The sequence below is a fragment of the Mastomys coucha genome, unplaced genomic scaffold (genome assembly GCF_008632895.1).
Source record: "Mastomys coucha isolate ucsf_1 unplaced genomic scaffold, UCSF_Mcou_1 pScaffold9, whole genome shotgun sequence".
NCBI classification, from domain to species: Eukaryota; Metazoa; Chordata; class Mammalia; order Rodentia; family Muridae; genus Mastomys; species Mastomys coucha.
Window position 1 is genome coordinate 85621137 of NW_022196915.1, and position 6846 is coordinate 85627982.

Sequence of the window (6846 nt, forward strand, 5' to 3'; positions counted from 1 at the left end):
GGCACAGACCTGAACAGAAGCTGCAGAGCAGGAGAAATTGTTTTCTTTCCCTCACACAGAGTCCCCCTCTCTCTCGCCCTTTCTCTCTCACACGCGCGCGCGCACACACTCGCGCACACACTCGCGCACATACACACACACACACTCACACGGCGTCACCCGCGCACACTCACACGCACACGCACAAGCAGAGCCTCTCAGCTGCTCTCTGCAGTTCTCAGGAAATGAATGGGGGGCAACCCAGGGAACTGTTGTACTTGCAAATGACTTACCCGGATCACATGATGCGCTAAATGTAGGGTGGGCCGGTGGGTGGAGGCTGCCGAGACGCGAGCCCGGGTCTAACGTGGGGAGCCACGCCAGGCCCGCATCGAATTACCCCGGGGCCCAGCCGAGGGGGTTGCAAGAAGCTGCTTCTCCTCCCTTTGCAGCCCGCAGCTCAGGAAATCGGAGAGGCGCGGGGGGTGGGGCGGGGTGGGGTGAGGTTGGGGTGTGTGTGGGGTGGAGGGGGGGTGAAAACAGCAAACCCCCAAACAAAAGAGCTCTGGGTCCTCCTCCCCAGAAACAAAGCCCCGCCGCTGCGGGCGAGCCCCGGGGTGGGGCCGAGGGCGGGGGCGGCGGCGGGGAGGGGCTCGCTCAGCAGGCGCTAAGTCGCTTTATTGCCATAAAATGGGGCCCCGAACCGCTCTGCCGGAGGATTAGGAGGCGGGCTCAGAGTGTGATGGTTGAAATCCCCTGTGGGAAACTAACCCCTCCCCGATCACAGAGGTAGAACGCAACACCCACTGCCCAACCCTCATCTCGCCAGCCTGGCCAGCGGCAGGGGGTGGGTCTGTGGAGCCGCCACCCCGCCCCACCCGGCCCCACCCCTGCCCCCGCCCCTGGCCCTGGGCCTTCTCCGCTCCACCCTGTCACCTGCACCACCTCTCTGCGGCACCCTAAATAACCCGTACATGGCCCCTGCCGCTCCGATAGCAGCAGCCTGGGGGGAATTCTAGGGGTCTCGGAGAGAGGAACCTCCGGATGACAACTCTCATTGGAGAGACTCTTGTTGAGCTGGCACCAAGTGCCCCTCTTTTGTGTCACCACGCGCCTAGGCAGCCTTGGGGAGAGAATTAGGAGACAAATAAAGAGGCCAGCCAGCGTGGCCCTCGCCCACTCCCCACAGCAACCAGGGTGGGTGGGGGCGGGCGAGCGAGGAAGGGGCCCGCGCCCAAGCTCTCCCCGCGGCTCCACCGCGGCTAAGTTGGAAAGGTGTGGGCGGAGCCGGCGGAGTCTGCGGGGTCCGCCCCCCGGCTCCCGGCGGCTTGAGCAACAATGGGGTCCCAGCGGGGGCTGCCCCGCGGGTGGAGGGGGCAGAGAGACTCTACTAGAGACGAGGGGGATCATTGTTTGGGTTCGAGTGCGTCGCACGTTGCCGGAGAAGCAGGGGCGCCCCGCTCGCTGAGATTCACCTTGGCGGGATGAATGGGGGCGAGGTTCGGGCGTGTGCCTCGCTGGGCTACCCGGGCACACCGGGGCGCTTAAGCAAGCTGGTCCTTTAGGAAAGCCGTGAAAGAGAACCGGAGGCTCGAGCTGAGCCGGGACCCCAGCCAGAGCGGCGGGGACACGAGCAGGGACAGATCGTTGCTCAGTCCTCGGAGGGGAGCCCGGTGCTGGACGCCATCCCTGCAGCCCCGCCTGCGCGCACGGAGCAGTGGATTCGCGGGATTCTGGGCGGGGAGAGGGAGGAGGCGGCTCGGCTGTTCCCTCCGCCGCCCAGAGGACTCCGGGTCAAGCCTCCCGGGAGGGTCGGAGGGGGGCGGGAAGCGGAGGAAGCGGAAAGGGCCCGGCGGGGTGCAGGGGCAGGGCTGTCCCCGGGGCGGTCGCTGAGGGTCGGGGGGCTGTGGGTACCACTTTCTTGAAACGGAGATGAGCTCCTTGGGCCCGACAAGCCCTACCCGGTGCCTCACGAGCCCGCCCTGCGTGGGAAACCGCCCTGAAGGTGGGAGGCTCAAAGGGGAAGTTTGTGTTAGAGAAAAATTTGCAGTTCTGCGGAGTGGAATGGGGTGGGAAGAAAAACCGCGGGGAGGCCGAGAGACAGGAAATGAGAACGAAGGAGCAAATTGGAGCCAGGAAAAGCCAGCAGATTCTACATCTGTGTGGCAGCGTGGCATTTGCCGAGCACTTAAGGCCCAGGTGCGCTGTTAATGAAAACAAAGGCGGGGCATCGGCTGGCCCAGCTCTGCCCTTGCCACGTTTCGTGAAGGAGGCGAATGAGAAAGGTGGTCCAGCCAGAAGAGGACTGGCGCGGCCCTGTCCTAGTCAGGACAGGATGAATCAGCGGCCAGAGTCCTCTTCTCAGTGAGACAGAATTGAGAGAGAGAGAGAGACAGTGTGTCCCCGTGTTAAGGTTTCGAAGAAGAACAAATGAGATAAGTGTGAAAGTGTCTGAAACGTGTGCGGCACGCTCTTCCAGAGAAGTAGCTCTAAATGATAAAGCAGTGGGAGCAGGGAGATGTGGGACTCGGGCCCCCAGGAAGGAAATGGGACCGAGAGGCTAAAGAGTTCACAGCTAGAATGGGGGGCAGGGGTGTCTCTGTGTCAAGAACTGGCAGCCGCAAACCTCCACCAGGTCTGATCCTGGGAAGAAGCCCCTCTCCACGGTCCCGTGCGTCCGGACAGAAAGAACGTAGCAAACTCAAGTTTGAAAGATTGCAGAGTACATTATTTAAAGAAAAGCAAAAAAATCCTCTACTGCAATCACTAAAATCTCCCCGCAGGTGGGGCTAGGATAGGCAGGGATGGGAGGACGCTCTGAAAAATTATGTCATCCTGGCAGTTCGTCTGCTAACAGCTTTCTCAGAGATCTTGACTGCCGAAGCAGATCATCAATATAGAGTGAATACTTCCATGCGCGGGAAAACAAAATGCCTCCTCCCTATAGCAACAGCTATGGGCGTGTTAGGTAAACGATGACGTTCGAAACTAATCTGCAAGAATTAATTCCAGAGGGAGAAGGGCATTAAGGGCAGGTCAAGGTTAAGATCTAGAGTCTGAATAAAGCATGTAGTTAAAAGAAGGAAATACATCAAGTATTAGGGCAAAAACTGCTAGCAGCATTTTGGAAAAAAAAAAAAACTGCTTTTAAGTGAGAATTAGAAATGGTAAAATATGGCAACTCCCCAGCTATGAAGGGGTGGGGGTGAAAAGAAAAACACAGGTTTGGAAGGGAGAATCCTGCGAACCAGGGGTGAGAGTGGAAAAGTAGACACAGAATTTTAAAGGGGTGGATGTTACTGAGATTTAAACCATAGTGTGCATGCCATGTGCGGGAGGGAGTGTCTTTGAGTGTGAGTGTGTCGTATGTGTGTGCATGTGTGTGCTGGGCAAGCGAGTGTGTGCATGCGTACGTGTGTGTGTGTGTGTGTGTGTGTGTGTGTGAGAGAGAGAGAGAGAGAGCAAGCATTTGTTTTTCATGGAATTTATATCATTGTGGATCTGTACAGAACTTACCTACAACTTAAACTGTGGAGAGAAGGTAGAAGGCAAGGAAAATGTCCCGCTGAGTATAGGTGTAGTTTTTGCTGTTTAGACCTTTCTACTCCACTCCATGGGTGTTCAGGGATAACAGAAAAACAGAACAAGTAAAAATAACAGAGTTCTTATTATCAAGCATGTACAGTCCTGATAATGTAAAAGAATAGTAAGAGAGAAATTACTGAATCTTAGAATTTCAGGACTGAAAGTGTTTATGAAATTTTATCCCATTAAAAATCATAAATGCTTTGGGCCAAGGATAATGGCCCATCCCTCTACTTACTTCTTACTCGGTCTTTAACCTGAAGAAAAATGAACTGCCAGAAAGGAGGAGTGTTATGTCGGGCTACATCTGATATACACATTGAATTGATTTTACATAACGTAATGTCCGGAAAAGAAGAGAGCACCAAAACCCTCCTAGGCACATGGTATAAGTGACTCAGCATCAATTATCCAGGGAAACTAATAACTGCTTTATTTAATAATATGAAAACAGATATTCTATCCACAACCCCTACCCACTTTTTTTTTAGATTTCATACTTAACTAGTGGTAATTTAATGAAAAATTAGTGTCACCATTGAGAGAAATCATTTATAGTACAAAAAGGTTTAAACCTGTACCACACCCCAATTTCTATATGGTAAACATTCTCTGCAATGTGAATTAAATGTAGTTAAGCCTTTGGATTAAAGAGAGCAAAACTGCATGGGTGATTTGACATTAATTCTGTGTGGAGCTTGGGGGAAGTTGAGTCCATTTCAGAAATTAAGGCATCACAGAAAGATTAGAGTCAACTGGAAGTGAAAATAAAGCGACTCACACAGCTCTAAATAAAGTTTAAAAAAAACAAACGTACTTCTTCCCAGGGCTAGACATGCATATGAACAGATAGACCTTCACTGCCTATAATTTTTCACATGTCGTATTTTGGCAATAATGTGCGGCAAAGGGGAATTCTGTTCAAGCATGAGAAAAGCACGTTTAGACTCTTTAGTACAAATGGAAACAGCTGGTGATATTACGTGATGATGTACTAAACAGAATGTTTTATTTGGATGGTGAACTGTCTGAAAATTGGGAGGGAAAAAATGTTATTTGATAATTTTGTCACAGTCATCAGGTTTGCAGTTTTCTAGTTTCAATATCACATATTAGACAACCATTTTCCAAGCTCCTCCCATGCCTTCTTCAGATCTCTCATCCTTTGTAGCACTAACACCAGTCCCTCTTTATATCCCCAGCTCTGGACTTCCATGCCCCCTTCTGTTTGATCTGTCCCACCCTTCCCTAGACAAAGCCAGGGTTACATTTATATAACTGTATACACAAAGCCAAACTGGAGTTGTCACAAGGGTTTCAGTGTACCACCTTAGCACTTTAGAACCCTGTTTGGACTTTCTTGTCTTATATTCTCTCTTGCAGCCCAAGGAGGATGGGCACCACTGTCCAGCCCCACTGGAGGCCTTTACCAAATGGTTTTTCTCTCCTTCTATGGAATCCTCCAAACCATGGTTGCATGACACCTCATATATATGTGGGTATAGCCTATCCACTCATCGAAAACATTCTCTACCTCCTTAGAACCTTTTTTTTTTTTTTTTGGTGTAATACAAAGACTATCTCATTCACTAGTGTGTAAGCCCCTCCCTCTCTCTCTCTCTCTCTCTCTCTGTGTATGTGTGTGTGTGTGTGCGCGCGCGTTTAGGGGAGACACATTTTTTTCACATCCTTAAATTGGCAACCAATGGGAACCAAACTAGGTCAAATAGACAGCAAGGGCTGTTAATTTGTTACCAAATTCTTCAGTTAAAGGAACACTGATGCTTTCATGAACTATAGTTGGCTCACTGTTACATAAAATACATTGAAAATAAGAGCTGTACCTTAACTCTTAACCATGTATTTGACTTTGTTTTTACTCCTACACTGATTTGCAAATAGTAAATGGTTAAGGAAAGATTGTGGAATGGAAGAAGCAATTATGGCCAATAAAAATTTAATGGTTTGTCTAAAAATACAGTTTCACAGAAAGCTTCAATCTTTGTTCGTAAGTGTACTGAAAGTAACAAGAACAACAAAGAAACTTCTGGAAAGTGTTGGCAAGAACCTTTGAACATTAATTCTAACAAAGATTTTAGGTAATTTTAAGTTCAATTATTTATTTATTTTAAACTCTGGATTTTATTCCCCTCCCTGTCCACCTTCCAACTGTTGCACATCTCACACCTCCTCCCCGCCCTCATATCTCCATGAGAATATCCCCATCCCGCAACCCATACCTCTAAACCTCTAAACTCTCTGGGGCCTCCAGAGGGTTAGGTAATTCATCTCTAAATGAACACAGACCTAGCAGTCCTCTATTGTGTATATATTGGGGGCCTCATATCAGCTGTTATATGCTGCCTGGTTGGTGGTCCAGTGTCTGAGAGATCTCCGGAGACTAGACTGAGACTCCTACAGGTTCTCCTACAGGGTAGCCCCCCTCAGCTTCTCCCAGCTTTTGCCTAATTCAACCACAGGGGTCAGCAGCTTCTGTCCATTAGGTGCAAATATCTGCATCTGACTCTTTCAGCTGCTTTTTGGTGCTCCATAGCCTCAGTAATACTGTCAGGTCATGGGGGGAGGGAAGAAGGGACCTAGGAATGAAAAGGGATAGGGATGGGGGAAGAGGGGGAACATGATCTGGTATTGGGTGGGGGGAAATAGATTGAAGCCCTGAGGGCCAGCAGAAAGAATGGAAACAGGCAACCCCAGGAGGTAGGAGGTTGGGGGCACCCTCCAATAGGAGAGACCTGGAAAGTGAGAGACACTCAGGACCCAAAGGAAGGGACCTTAGATGAAATGCCCTACACTGGGGAGAGGGAACTTGTAGAGCCCACCTCCAGCAGGAAGACAGGGCATCAAGTTAGGGATGGTATTGCCATCCCACAGTCACATCTCTGACCCATAATTGTTCCTGTCTGAAAGAACTGCAGGGATGGAAATGGGGAAGAGACTGAAGAAAAGAAGGTCCAGCAACAGACCCAAAGTGGGATCTAGCTTAAGGTCAATATCTCTACATTAAAATATACTAACATATCTATTTTTCCTTAATTTTACTGTCCTTTCACATAACAAATCAGACCACTTTTCATTCTTTTTATTAGAATTACATGACATTATACTGCATTAGGTAAAAGTTCAGTTTTTCAATTCCAAAGAGAAACTCTTAGTAAATTTGGTTTTTAACCTTTGCCAGCTTGTTGGGTTATGCACACTGGAGCAGTGTTCTCCTAGAGATAAATGTTATTTTTAAATATAATCGGCGGAGGCAATTGGTAT

The 6846-nt window shown here is 49.5% G+C and overlaps 1 protein-coding gene across 11 annotated transcripts in view; it reads right to left on the minus strand.

Moving 5' to 3' along the window:
* The window catches only part of Klf12 (Kruppel like factor 12), a 411614-nt gene extending 410779 nt beyond the window's left edge, over window positions 1-835 (minus strand). For 6 of the 11 annotated variants that reach the window (XM_031362766.1, XM_031362768.1, XM_031362772.1 and 3 more), the window contains exon 1: window positions 10-252. The gene's annotated coding sequence lies outside the window, so the exon portion shown is untranslated. Of the gene's footprint in view, window positions 1-9; window positions 253-272 lie in introns of those variants that run through there. The other 5 variants (XM_031362759.1, XM_031362763.1, XM_031362770.1 and 2 more) reach the window with 3 other exon arrangements.
* Between the last annotated feature and the right edge of the window lie 6011 nt (window positions 836-6846).